The following is a 14,613-nucleotide window of genomic DNA, read 5'->3' on the forward strand; positions in this document are numbered from 1 at the left end:
CCGCAGGTGTAGCGTAGAGGTCTTGGACCCTCTGTCCGGTGGCCAGCGCTTGAGCTGGGGAAGTTCCTAGTAACTCCACAGATACTGCTGTTGGTGCTGGGCAGAGCACAGTGAAGCCCAGCTTTTAACACCAGCTCCCCCGGCTCACCCGGCTGTTCCTCCCCAGCAGAAAAGTCCATCAAATCCCCTGTGTCTGCAACTGGTGTCTGGGGATAGAAGTTCACAATCTTATGTCCGTGGAACCCAGAAGATGCTATCAGTGCTGGACAGAGGTTAGCAGAACTCTGCCCTGTTGTCAGCCCTTCAGCTTTGGAGACGGCAATCTCCGGAGTTTCCACTGCCGATTTTCTGGCATGCTGCTGAACGCATTCTAGCAGTTTCCTGTATGCCCTTTCCAGATGCTGTTCCTTCCTTAGCAAATAGTCTAGATCAGGTTTAAGCTCTGAGACCCCTGCAAGACTGAACATAGCCTCTCTGTATTCTCGCAGGTCCTCCAGGGAAGGTTCCCCTTCATCGCCATACACAAAATAATCTGAAAGGCTCTCCCACAGCAATCCAGGGCCACCAAAGTCATATCCCTCCGGAGAGCATTCTGTTGTCTCCCCTAAATATTCCTCCTCCACGTGCCATTGCAGAGCCCGATACCGATTGTCCAGCTCTATTTCTTGCTGGACCAGCCTGTCCAACTCAGTCACCCATTGCTCCTGGGGCCGAGGAATTGCATCCGTAACTCCCGTTGTTCACTGGCCTGCTGCTCTGGGGTTGGAAATCACTTGCCCTGTTGTGTTGCAGCAACCTGGAGGGCTCTAATCCAGTGTCTTACCTGGATCTTCTGCCTGAGCTCCAGGTATTCATCCACAGACACAGTCCTGGGATTGCTGAAAGGACGATCCGCAGCAGCCCGGGGAACTTTGATGCCAGATCCATATCTCCACTGGGGTGAGTGAAGTCTGCTATGCTGGGCCTTTTGGTTATGTTGGGTCTTTCAGCTCTATCCATTTCGACTAGTTCTGCCATAATGTCCCTCTTCTTACGGTTGTTGGCCGGTCGGGCCCGGTTCTCCAGTAAGTCCTTGAGGGCAGAGAGCTTTAGCTGTCCATACTGTGCTTCCATTGTCCTGTGTCCTCTTGTAGCTGTCCTTCTGGGCTGTGGGAATCATCCCACTGCTGCCACCAGTGTAACGACATCCCGGGTATGAAAGGGGTTAAAGTCGTTTAGGAAATTTCATACCCAAACACAAAGGCAGCTACCGAACACTCCAATCAGCTGAACAAGGAACCCATACAAATAATCTACCCCAAAAACGAGACACGGCTCTGTCTTCAGGTTTCAAGCAGGAATCAACACATATATACAGCGTTGAGTCTCTGACTAGCACAGATCATAGTGGGGTTCTCATTCACCTTGTGCCCCTATTAGTGACTCCCATCACTATGGCACATCCAGGGTCCCCAGAGTCAGTGTGTCTTGGGGGACATGGACCTGAATCTAAAGTAATGCCAATTCAAGGGTCCCCAGGCATACAGCTCACAAAGAGCACCGTTCCCCCAAATGCCAAGGCCCATAATCGGCCGGCAGGAGGCTGGCATTCAGTCCTCTCCAAAACCCTCTATCCCGGCTAGGTCTGTCACACATGGCACTTTGTGTGTCGGATTTGTGTACACACGATCGGAATTTCCGACAACGGATTTTGTTGTCAGAAAATTTTATAGCAAGCTCTCAAACTTTGTGTGTCGGAAATTCCTATGGAAAATGTGTGATGGAGCCTCCACACGGTCGGAATTTCGGACAACAAGGTCCTATCACACATTTTCCATCAGAAAATCCTATCGTGTGTACAGGGCATAACACCCGTGAGTCATCAGAGAACTCAAGTCAAGTTATAGCCAGGCCATTGTTCCTAATCTTTGTGGACAGCATACTGACCAGATTGATACCAGCTGATTGGAGAAAAGCTAATGTGGTACCAATATTCAAAAAAGGGCAGAGACAAATTTCCTGGAAATTATAGGCCAGTCAGCCTAACATCAATAGTGGGAAAATTATTGGAGGGGATGATTAGGGATTATATCCAAAGCTTTACAGAGGAGAAGAATATCATTAGTGGTAATCAGCATGGGTTTATGAGAGGACGTTCCTGCCAGACCAATCTGCTAACATTCTACGAGGAAGTGAGTAGCCATCTAGATATGGGGAGGCCTGTGAATGTGGTGTATCTGGACTTTGCAAAAGCATTTGATACAGTCCCCCATAAATACTTAATTTACAAGCTGAAGTCCGTTGGCTTTGACCATAGGGTTTGTGCTTGGGTAAAAAACTGCTTACAGGGATGGGTCCAAAGGGTAGTGGTAAATAACATGTACTCAGACTGGTCTGGAGTTATGAGTGGGGTACCCCAAGGTTCTGTCTTGGGACCAATTATATTCATCATTAGGGATGAGCCAAACACCCCCCAGAACATGCGAACAGGCAAAAAATGTGTGCGAACACCATTAAAGTCTATGGGACACAAACGTGAAAAATCAAAAGTGCTCCTTTTGGAGGCTTATATGCAAGTTATTGCCATAAAAAGTGTTTGGGGACCCGGGTCCTGCCCCAGGGGACATGTATCAATGCAAAAAAAGTTTTAAAAATGGTCGCTTTTTCAGGAGCAATGATTTTAATAATGCTTAAAGTAAAAAATAAAAATTAAATATTCCTTTAAATATCATGCTTGGTGGGTCTCCTTAGTCTGCCTGTAAAGTAGCGCATCTTTACCATGTTTATAACAATACCACAGCAAAATGACATTTCTAAAGGAAAAAATGCCATTTAAAACTTGCGGCTGTAATGTATTGTCGGATCCCAGCAACACAGTATCTCACACAAGTGAGTACACCCATTTTGTAAATATTTTATTATATCTTTTCATGTGACAATGCTGAAAAAATTATACTTTGCTACAGTATCTCACACAAGTGAGTACACCCATTTTGTAAATATTTTATTATATCTTTTCATGTGACAATGCTGAAAAAATTATACTTTTCTACAATGTAAAGTAGTGAGTGTACAGCTTGTATAACAGTGTAAATTTGCTGTCCCCTCAAAATAACTCAACACACAGCCATTAATGTCTAAACCGCTGGCAACAAAAGTGAGTATACCCCTAAGTGAAAATGTCCAATTTGGGCCCAAAGTGTCAATATTTTTTGTGGCCACCATTATTTTCCAGCACTGCCTCAACCCCCTTGGGCATAGAGTTCTCCAGAGCTTCACAGGTTGCCACTGGAGTCCTCTTCTACTCCTCCATGATGACATCACAGAGCTGGTGGATGTTAGAGACCTTGCACTCATCCACCTTCCATTTGAGGATGCCCCACAGATGCTCAATAGGGTTTAGGTCTGGAGACATGCTTGGCCAGTCCATCACCTTTACCCTCAGCTTCTTTAGCAAGGCAGTGTTCATCTTAGAGGTGTGTTTGGGGTCCTTCTCATGTTGGAATACTGCCTTGTGGCCCAGTCTCCAAAGAGAGGGGATCATGCTCTGCTTCAGTATGTCACAGTACATATTGGCATTCATGGTTCCCTGGATGAACTGTAGCTCCCCAGTGCTGGCAGCACTCATGCAGCCCCAGACCATGACACTCCCACCACCATGCTTGACTGTAGGCAAGACAAACTTGTCTTTGTAATCCTCACCTGGTTGCTGCCACACACGCTTGACACCATCTGAACCAAATAAGTTTATCTTTGCCTCATCACACCACAGGACATGGTTTTAGTAACCCATGTCCTTAGTCTGCTTGTCTTCAGCAAATTGTTTGCGGACTTTCTTGTGCAACATCTTTGGAAGAGGCTTCCTTCTGGGACAGCAACCATGCAGACCAATTTGATGCAGTGTGTGGAATATGGTCTAAGCATTGACAGGCTGTCCCCCCACCCCTTCAACCTTTGCAGCAATGCTGGCAGCACTCTTACGTCTATTTCCCAAAGACAACCTCTGCATATGACGCTGAGCATTTGCACTCAACTTCTTTGGTCGACCATGGTGAGGCCTGTTCTGAGTGGAACCTGTCCTGTTAAACCACTGTATGATCTTGGCCACCGTGCTGCAGCTCAGTTTCAGGGTCTTGGCAATCTTCTTATAGCCTAGGCCATCTTTATGTAGAGCAACAATTCTTTATTTCAGATCTTCAGAGAGTTCTTTGCCATGTGGTGCCATGTTGAACTTCCAGTGACTAGTATGAGAGAGTGAAAGCGATAACACCAAATTTAACACACCTACTCCCCATTCACACCTGAGACCTTGTAACACTAATGAGTCACATGATATCTGGGAGGGAAAATGGCTAATTGGGCCCAGTTTGGACATATTCTCTTAGGGGTGTACTCACTTTTGTTGCCAGTGATTTAGACATTAATGGCTGCGTGTTGAGTTATTGTGAGGGGATAGCAAATTTACACTGTTGTACAAGCCGTACACTCACTACTTTACATTATAGCAAAGTGTAATTTCTTCAGTGTTGTCACGTGAAAAGATATTATAAAATATTTACAAAAATGTGAGGGGTGTACTCACTTGTGTGAGATACTGTAGATAAAAATGGCGTGGGTTCCCCTCCAGTTCATTACTAGGCCCTTTGGGTCTGGAATGAAAATTAAGGGGAACCCTGTGCCAAAAATACAAAAAAAAAATGGCATGGACGCTCCTCCAAAATCCATACCAGGCCGTGAGGGGCCCCCAGGCACTATATACTCTGAACAGCAGTGTGTATATGTGTGTATGTATATATATATATATATATATATATATATATATATATATATATATATATATATTCGGACTGCACTATATACTCTGGCAAATATAATTAATGGCCTTTGAGGTATCAAACCTCGGAACTTTAATGGTGTTATAAAGGTGATAGGAAAATATCAATTCATCAATGTTAGATAAAACAGAATTTTATTTAGACAATGTTTAAAAACATGAGACAGAATGGAATACAAAAAATTAATTCATAAAATTCAATGAAACATCACGAAAGAATATTACTTTTCTCAACATGTTTCGCTCTCTAGAGCTTCCTCAGGAGACTTTGCGTGTGGCATCATATTATACTAAAAATTACAAAGACAAATATACAGATTTAGATATAAATAAATCCATGGATTTGATATGCACCAATTGTATTTACTAGAGTGCACAAAATATGTATAGCAAAATAGGGGAAATTTACAGTTTAATTCTCATAAAAGGACATAGAAACAATGAAAATGACTGTGAAGCTACTGAAATAAAAATAAATATAAAAATAAAAATAAAAAGAATGAACCTTACCCAACTGCCCGTCTCAAAAAGTGTCACTCAAAGTTGGAAGTCACAGTATATTGGGTAAATATCCCATGGGTTGCCTCCCTCAAAGAAGGGCCTCAGAAATGTTTGCAGAGATATACAAAGATGATCAGTTTGGAGTGTAATGGAAATTTGTAAGTTCTGTATATAATTGTATTGTATTTTGTATGTATTGCACTCTGCCCTCACTGTGCACACGGCACTAATAATGTTTTCAGTAAATGTTTACATTCTTTCGAGTCCTGATTAGAATTAGCCTGCCTATGTAACGCCCCTTGTTACCATAAATGTACAATTGTAATATTAATGTGATACCTACGTAATCATGTGCATAAAAACCTTCAATTGCGTCATAATAAAGCAGAACAGTTATTTGGAAAGATGCTGAGCGTATCTTTTGTGTCTGTTCCCTACTGCAGTAGTTATTATTAATTTGGAACCACTAATCAATATGAGGATAGGGGTTGCCTATCATCAATTTAACCGAGTCAGGAGCGTCTTTTCTGGTAAGGAAAAGGCCAACAAAAGATGTAAATAAAAATATATGCAAAAACCAAGAAGAAAAATATCAGAGAAAAAATCTGTATGTATATATATGTATGGGACAGCATTGAGGTGGATTACCTTTAAGACATTGATTAATAGAATCAATAGTGTCTAACAGTCACATCCACAGTGATGACTGGAGTAATTCATTTGGGGAGCGGGATGTACAGGGTATATAGATCACAAAATACCAGGAATAAGGAAGACTTGAAAGGGGAAGAAGCAATGTTCATCAGGGACAAGCCAAATCCAAAAGGTGTATATCAGGTAACGGGAACTGAAAAGACAATGAGTAATAAAAGAACTGACAGCTTTCTGGATTGAAATTTCAAACACAGAAGTGCCAGAGTAATGAATGAACAATAGTTTCAATAATTGCCATAATGTAATAAAACATACCTGCTAGGGCACAAGGTTGGAGGGCCGGCGGAAGAGGAAAAAACCTCCTGTCCTGCCCTCAGTATAGCCGACAGACAGTGACAGGGAAGAGAGGAACAATTCCCCGTATTTGTATGATACTCCGGCACGGCGGCGGCTGATGTCAGCGCCGCGGACGTGAGAGGAGTGTCATTGCGCATGCGCCCACAGTCAGACGGTCGACATCAGAGGTAACGCAGTAAGCGTACATCTGATGGTGGCCATTTTGGAAAGTCTTATACCCATAAAAAGATGTAATGAAGGGTGAAAACCACCAGGAAAGCACGGAGCTGGATAGGATGAAATCCAGGCCAAGAATCGGAACCCCGGGGAACCAAGGGCTGGAAAATGACTGGAAGGGCAAAAGCAGCAGATTGACACAGGAAGGGCACAGGCGGTATGGAACATTGATTAGGAACCAATACCAAAAGTGCCCTGGGTGTCCGTGCAAACTAGAAATATAGGAACCTAAACTGGAAGAGTGCAAAACATGGGAGCAAATATACTGATATGTAAATATATATATCAGAACATGGCATGAGTATCATGCCATCATATTACAAATAGGAAATAAGAATACCCCCAAAGGTCAATGAGACTTTAATGGCAATGCTAAAATTGAATAAAAACAAATTTATTGATATAAGCAAAAGCATATAAAAACAACAATATATGTAGAAGACAGAAAAATTGTACAAAATGTTACACCATTGAAAACAATGGTATGAAATGGCGATGATGCTTGTAAAGTCTTCAACACAGCCCTATGCGTTTCAGGACTTGATAAGACGTCCCTTCGTCAGGGGCAGTTTGTGGAGAAGAATCACACTGTATAATGACAACAAATTAGAAAAAACAAAAGAGTATATCAATAATTCTATATAAACAATATTGTACAGTTGCTATCACAGAGTAAACGACATAGTGATCACATAGAGGGAACACATACCCAAACACATCAAAATTAGAGTCCCACTGCCGGGATCGCAGCGACAGTTACGCCAGGAAAAACATCACCCCAATTTCCAAACGGAGACTGAGGTCGATGATTGGTCCCCCCTTATCCACACTGGTCCACCCAAGCCACAACGGACAGGCAACCTCCCCGTAGTGGCTGTACCCCCAAATGAGATCACATATAAATCTAGGGAAAGAAAAATAATACATGATTAGCCAAAGATTTAGGTATATAAATCACAACACCTAAAAGATGCACCTCAAAACCTCCTACCTCAAAGGGCTTAGACGCCACAAAAGGAAGAGGCACCCAGACAAGGGGTGCGAGATATCAGATGTAGGGTATATACAGAAGCTAGTCACCACTGCTGCACTGCCAACAACGCTTTCCACAGAGAGTGAATTCTATGAACAAAAATGAGGTAAATGTAAAAACCAGAACAAAAAAACTTGCTGGGCAGTATGATCCTGCAGGAAATCTGAATGTGACTTACTAACAATGGGGGTCCGTCTGGATCATCAAACCATTCTGTCATGCGCCATCCCATGCAGTGACAAACTCCCACATCGCACCTGGCTTTAAAAAGGCTACAGGCGGCGTCATGTGATGCGGCACCGCTTGCCGTGCGGCGTCATCACGTCATCGCCCAGGGACGGAGAGGCACCGCCCACGACAGCTGTGACGCGGCCCCACTATGCATACGGCGTCCTCATGTCGTCCTGTAGGGAGAAAAGAAAACAAAAAGGTGCAGCCTAGGAACAGGGGAACCCTGTCCAGACATGCGCAGACCGACAACAATACGTCAGGTCCGAACGCAAACCCGGGAGTAAGTGGTGGCAGCCAGTAAGGACAAAAACTGTAGAAATTAAACAACCAAAAATAAAAAACAGACTTACTTACAAAAAGCAAGTCGTGGAATGTCTAATAAATCCTAGGGGAGGGGGAGGGGAACAATATCATGTACTGTATCCTCAAGCGGAAGGGGACAAGGAAGATATAACATGAACGTACGAAAAGGGGGTGCCCTGAGCCCCACTGCATGGCGCCAACCACAGCGCAAATAAATAACCCTGTGAGGAGCGTCATGCAGCGGGGGCCCACCGACACTGGACAGCGACCATGCGAGCAGGCACCGGTTGGGCTGACACCAAGGCTGCCCGGTACAATAACCACCCAATACAGGCCATCAAAAACAAGGCCCCCCTGGGACAGTAAATCCCAAGGGGCCCACCTGAGCTTGGCGGGACCAGGAGGGACCAATACAGATGACATGCCGGATGCCAGTCGCCGACCACGACCACAGCAGAGGGAAATCCAACACAGGGAACAAAAAGAACGGGTGGAATACAAATCTTAAAGAATGGAGATTAACAAATCATAGCATATAGGTGGAAAAGCGGTATTACATACAGAAAAACATACATATTGGTATGGATAGCAAATACTGCATGATGACAATAAAAAACAGTCATCATGAATAAAGTGACAAGTAAGAACAACATGTATCTAAAGCCAAAGACGAAAAGAAGGTAGAAAACGAGACTGGGAAACCACTACTCCTTCTCACATCCTCCCGATGAAAACCCCTTCAAAAAGGGTCTATAGCTGAGCTGCTCATTGAGTCCGGGGAGTGAGGCTGCACCAAGGACCGCAATCCAGCGGGACTCCCACTGTAGAAGGACCTTGTTCCAGTCCCCACCCCGTGGACTAGGACGGATCCTGTCTAGGATCAAAAAACTCAAGCCCTGGGAATTGACCGTGATGCTTATTAGCAACATGCCTCCCAAGGGGGAGATCTGGATTAACCTTCTTCATAGACGTGATTCGTCTCGAAGCTCATAGATGAAATTTCAGCTTGGTCTTGCCAACATAAAATTGTTGACACTGGCAGGTAAGGAGCTATACCACCCCCTCGGTTTTGCAATTGAAAAAGTGGTGGGGTCTATATGGTCGTCCATTGGGAAGAATGGTATCTAGTCTAATATTCGTATACCGACATATAGAGCATCCACCACAAGTGAACGTTCCCCTTCTCTTACAAGGATCACCTCGAAATTCTCCTGTGAATTCACTTTGGACTGGTCCTTCAGTGAACTCGTGATCATTGCGTATTCCGATTAAATGAGGGCGCATCGTGGGATCTGCATATAACAAGTGCCAAAATTTATTGAAAATGGACTTAACTGACTGATGTTGATTGCTAAATCTTGTTATCATCCTGACCACTGAGGAATCATCAGTTCTCCTTCGATGGCCGAATAGTAACTCACGTCTTGTTTGTACATTAGCTCACTTAAATGCTTTTTTTAGGATTGAGTGAGAGTAACTTCTTAATAGGAGCCTATCTCTGAGGGCAGCAGCTTCCTGTAAGAAAGACTCTTGGTTTGAACAATTACGTTTTAGCCTCAAATATTGGCTATATGGGATAGCACGGATGAGAGGCTCGGGGTGTGCACTGGAGGCATGCAAAATTTCCTGTTGTGTTTCCTGCTGTGGACTTTCGAAAAAGTCTGCTGGAAAGACTGCCATGCTGATTTTTAGTTATGACGGTATCCAAAAACGTGACACTCGTCTCACTATATGAAATAGTAAACTTTAAGTTAAATGCATTCTGCTGCAACATATACATGCATTCCTCCAGCTCGACCACTGATCCTTCCCATAATACCAGAATGGGAAGTAATATATCTCCCCCTGAACAATTAGCCCTCGATAATCTAAAAAAATGTTGCTCCCTTACGATTAAACCGTCCGATAAAGGGGGCAACATTGTCATTATGTCAAGTGATCAATATAGGGCAATGTGTAACAAAGTTTTATCAAACCGAGAATGGTATAAACCGATTTCTAGAGCATTTCTAAATTCGAAACTAAATTTTATGCACTAGTAGATGGAGCATTTTCCCAGGGTATTATAGATCAAGACACCTGGGAATTCCTGCGCACTAAATATCCCAGGATCCCGACCTTTTACTGTCTCCCCAAAGTGCATAAAAATCTATCGTCCCCCCTGGGAGACCCATAGTATCGGGTAACGGGGCCATTACAGAACACCTTAGCCTTTATGTCGATGCTTACCTCAAACCTTTTGTTGAAAATCTACCTTCGTTTGTACGAGATACTGTTCACCTCCTTCAAAATTTGGAGGGCCTTTATGTATCGCAACAATCTTTGTTAGTGGCTATCGACATATAGGCCTTGTACAGCTCCATTCCCCACCATTTGGGGCTGCCCGTAATTCAGCATGTTATCACACAGACACACAGCGATCACAAAAAGTCTTGTGAATTTATCCTCATGGCACTGGAATTCATACTTCATCACAATGTTTTCTCCTTTGATGGCTCCCATTTCCTCTATGTACAGGGCATTGTGATGGGGACCTCATCATACGCCAACCTGTACCTGGGGGAATGGGAGCAGTCTTTTTTAACTGATGAATCCATGAAATCTCATACTCCAGCATGGTTCCGCTATATTGACGACATTCTGGTATTATGGGAAGGATCAGTGGTCGAGCTGGAGGAATGCATGTATATGATGCAGTGCAATACATTTAACTTAAAGTTTACTATTTCATATAGTGAGACGAGTGTCACGTTTTTGGATACTGTCTGTCGCGGACACTGGCTGCAAGGACCTTTTTCTGTCCACAGTCACCCTGTCATTTGGTATTGCTATATTAATCTTTTTTTTGTTACATTTTTGAGAGACTATTTTTTTGGACTTGCCCAAAGACTATTCTTGGTTGTTAAATCTGAACAATACATGATTCTTGAAAGAGCTGATCACATTGACCTGCGGAGACGAACTGTCTGGTCACCAGGGCTGCCTTAAGTGTTGTGTTAATGAACATGTTAATTATATTATTGTCTTTTAAGTTTTTGCTAGAGGGGAGGGGGGTATCCATAAGTCAGCCCTACCTCGTTAGCTAACCCCTTGTGTTAAATGTGTATAAAAAGGCTGTATTCTGTCCAATAATGCATTCAAGATTCTACAAGCTATTTTCGGCTAGACTTGTATTCAATGCAGCTATAATAATATATCTCTCTGATGGTCAGACTGGAGGAAGCAGTGTTACTGACGGAAGCACTCAGGGGAGTGTGGGATAGGATCTGTTACAATTGGTGGCAAGCTGTGGGATGCTTCCTCTTGCCTAGGCACATCCAAATCACCACCGGGACCCCCTGCTCCTAACAGCAGAAGGAACATCACTACGCCAGACTCAAGCGCAGCACCTTGAAGGATCTCTTGGAAGCCCGTGGAAAAGTCTCCAGCAACAAATCCAAAGTGACTCTCATCACCGAACTAATGGAGATTGACCAGGCCAGCAACCCACCAGCTGATACCTCAGAGGCGACAGAGTTCCAGCGGGACGTGCAGTGGCGACTGGCCTTGTATGGTACTCACCCCCCGCAGGAGGTTATCAGTCAAGTGTTACGAGAGGTGTCCCAGCTGCGAATGGCTGAACTCCAGCAGGACCAAGGAGCGTCAGTTATGTTCAACCGGGAAGCTCCAGCGGCCCGCAAAAAGCTACCCTATGCCTCCTTCTGCATGTTTCAAATGGTGAAGATGAGATGGATGTTTACCTGAAAATGTTTGAGCGGCAATGCGGTCTCCAAGGTGTCAATAAAGCAGATTGGGTCATGTTCCTGGTCAGCCAGCTCACAGGAAGGGCTGCAGAGGCATACAATAATGTCCCTGATGAGATCAGCCAGGACTATGACCGGGTAAAAGAAAGACTATTGGCTTGCTTCGGCATTACTCAAGAGGCACACCGTTTGAGGTTTCGCAACCTCTGCCAAAAGGAGAGAGAGCCTTACACAGAATGGGCTCATCAAATGACCTGAGCAGCGGAGAGTTGGATGACCGGTTGCCAAGCTGTTACCATGGCAGATGCGCTCCAGCTAATCCTCCTGAAACAATTCTACGATCATTCCCCACATGAAGTTAGAGACTGGGTAAAGGATCGGCGGCCAGTCACAGTAGATGAAGCTGCCACCCTAGCTGACCAATACGTGGATTCAAGGCGGACTGTACAACCAGAGCCTAAGACCCCAGCTCGGCCTGTCCCCAACATTCCACGGAGCGTTGCCCCTCCACACCAGCCACCATCTTCACGAGGAAAAGGGGACCTCTGCTACAGATGCAACCAAGCAGGGCATTTTAGGAGGTATTATCCGCAGAATGTTTCCCAGAACACGCGGAACAACAGGCCCCTTGGACCTGCCCGGGCTGCTGCACACTGTCTGGAGAGAGATGATGTGACTTACCCAAGTGAGGAGAATATTGGAATTCTACATGAGGCAGACCCTGTGCAAGCTGCCAATACAGATAATCATTGCACCATTGACAAGCCGTGTGGATTAATGGTCGGGCTGCCCAGGGAATGCGGGACACGGGAGCTACTATTACCCTGATACAGTCCCGAATGATAAACCGGGCAGAACAGACAGGACGGTCTGTGGCTGTGCGGGTGGCCGGTGGAAATGTTATACGGGTCCCCACTGCCAGGGTTCACCTTGATTGGGGTTCGGGGGCCAAAGAAGTGGAAGTGGGAATAATACAGAACCTGCAGAGGTTTTGTTGGGCAACGATTTGGGACGTTTAAATTCAGCCTTCTCCCTGGACGTATCCCTGGAAGCCTATCCTGTTACCACCTGCCAGCAAGCCCGGATGGGGGTGCGCTCCATCAAGGACGGGACCCAGGTAAGACCTGTCACCCCTGACCTAGACTGTACTACCCCAGCTATTCCTACCCCGACTTGGGCTTCTCCCCAAGACTTTGCTCAGGCAACTCTTAGCGACCCTTCCTTAGCTAGCTATAGGGAAGGAGCAGGATTGGACGCTGGGGGGTTGGAGAGGGAGCAGATACAGTGGGTCCAGGGATTACTCTATCGGGTTACTGAGTGAAAGACAGCCTCCCATCCACCCAAGCGGCAGCTGGTTGTGCTGCAGAAATATTGGCATGACCTGCTGCGCATTGGGCATGACATACCCTTAGCTGGACACCTGGGGATGTCCTGGACCCTCCACCGTCTGACTCAGTCTTTTTTTGGCCATGGATTACAGGGGATGTCCGACAGTATTGCCGTACCTGTGACACATGCCAGCGGGTGGGTAAGCATGGGGGCCCGCTGAACGCTCCCCTACACCCTTTACCGATCATTGATGAACCCTTTAGCCGCATTGCCGTAGACCTGGTTGGACCATTGCCCCGACCTAGTCCTTCTGGGAAGAGATATATCCTTACTGTGGTGGATTATGCCACCCGGTACTCGGAGGCCATTCCCCTGGCAAATATCCATGCAGAAACTGTGGCTGATGCTTTGCTCTGGATCTTTGCCAGGGTGGGTTTCCCTCAGGAAATCATCTCTGACCAGGGGACCCAGTTCACTGCTGAGCTCACTCAACAGTTATGGAGGCTCTGTGGGATAAAGCCCCTACAGAGCTCTCCCTATCACCCCGAGACCAACGGACTGTGTGAGAGGTTCAATGGAACACTGAAACAGCTGCTTAAGACATTTGCAACCTCTCACAGGGATTGGGAAAGATATCTGCCACACCTCTTTGCTTATCGGGAGGTGCCGCAGGAATCTACCGGGTTCTCCCCATTTGAGTTAATGTATGGGAGGCGGGTGGGGGGGCCTCTAGATCTAGTCAGGGCCCACTGGGAAGGGAGAATTGATCCCCAAGTAGCATACGTTCTTGAGTTTAGGGACAGACTGAAGGAGCTCACGGACACTGTCCAGGAGAACCTTCAGGCTGCCCAAAGGCGGCAGAAATTATGGTATGATCATACTGCTTGGAACCGCACTCTGGAGGTTGGGCAGAAGGTTCTTGCCCTCAGGCCAACCAAGCAGGACAAGTTACAGGTCACTTGGCAGGGACCTTACTGGGTTGTGGCAAAGCTCTGTGACACAACCTACCTAGTGGCTAAATGTTCGGATGAAAGAGTCCGACGGACCTTTCATGTGAACATGTTGAAAGCATACTGGGAAAGATCAGGAGAGGTAGCCGCTATATGTGCTCCAGCTGTGGAAGATTCTGAGAATCTTCCCCTGCTGGTGCTCCCGGAGCTAAATAGAATTACTGCAGGGATAGAGACTGTCATGGAACGTCACACAGTCCGCCTAAGTTCTGGAACACGAACACGAGTCCAATGGATCTGGCTATAGGAACCCCCAAGAACTAGACAACACCAGTCTTGGAGTACATCAGGACTAACTCTTTATTTGAGATCTCACACAAATTTTTTACAGCAGGATGACTCAAAGCTAACCTAATTAACATGAGCTAATTTACTAAAAAATTTACCCAGATCAGATGACTCAGAGACATGACCTGTAGGACA

This window comes from Aquarana catesbeiana, linkage group LG03 (genome assembly GCF_042186555.1).
Source record: "Aquarana catesbeiana isolate 2022-GZ linkage group LG03, ASM4218655v1, whole genome shotgun sequence".
NCBI lineage: Eukaryota > Metazoa > Chordata > Amphibia > Anura > Ranidae > Aquarana > Aquarana catesbeiana.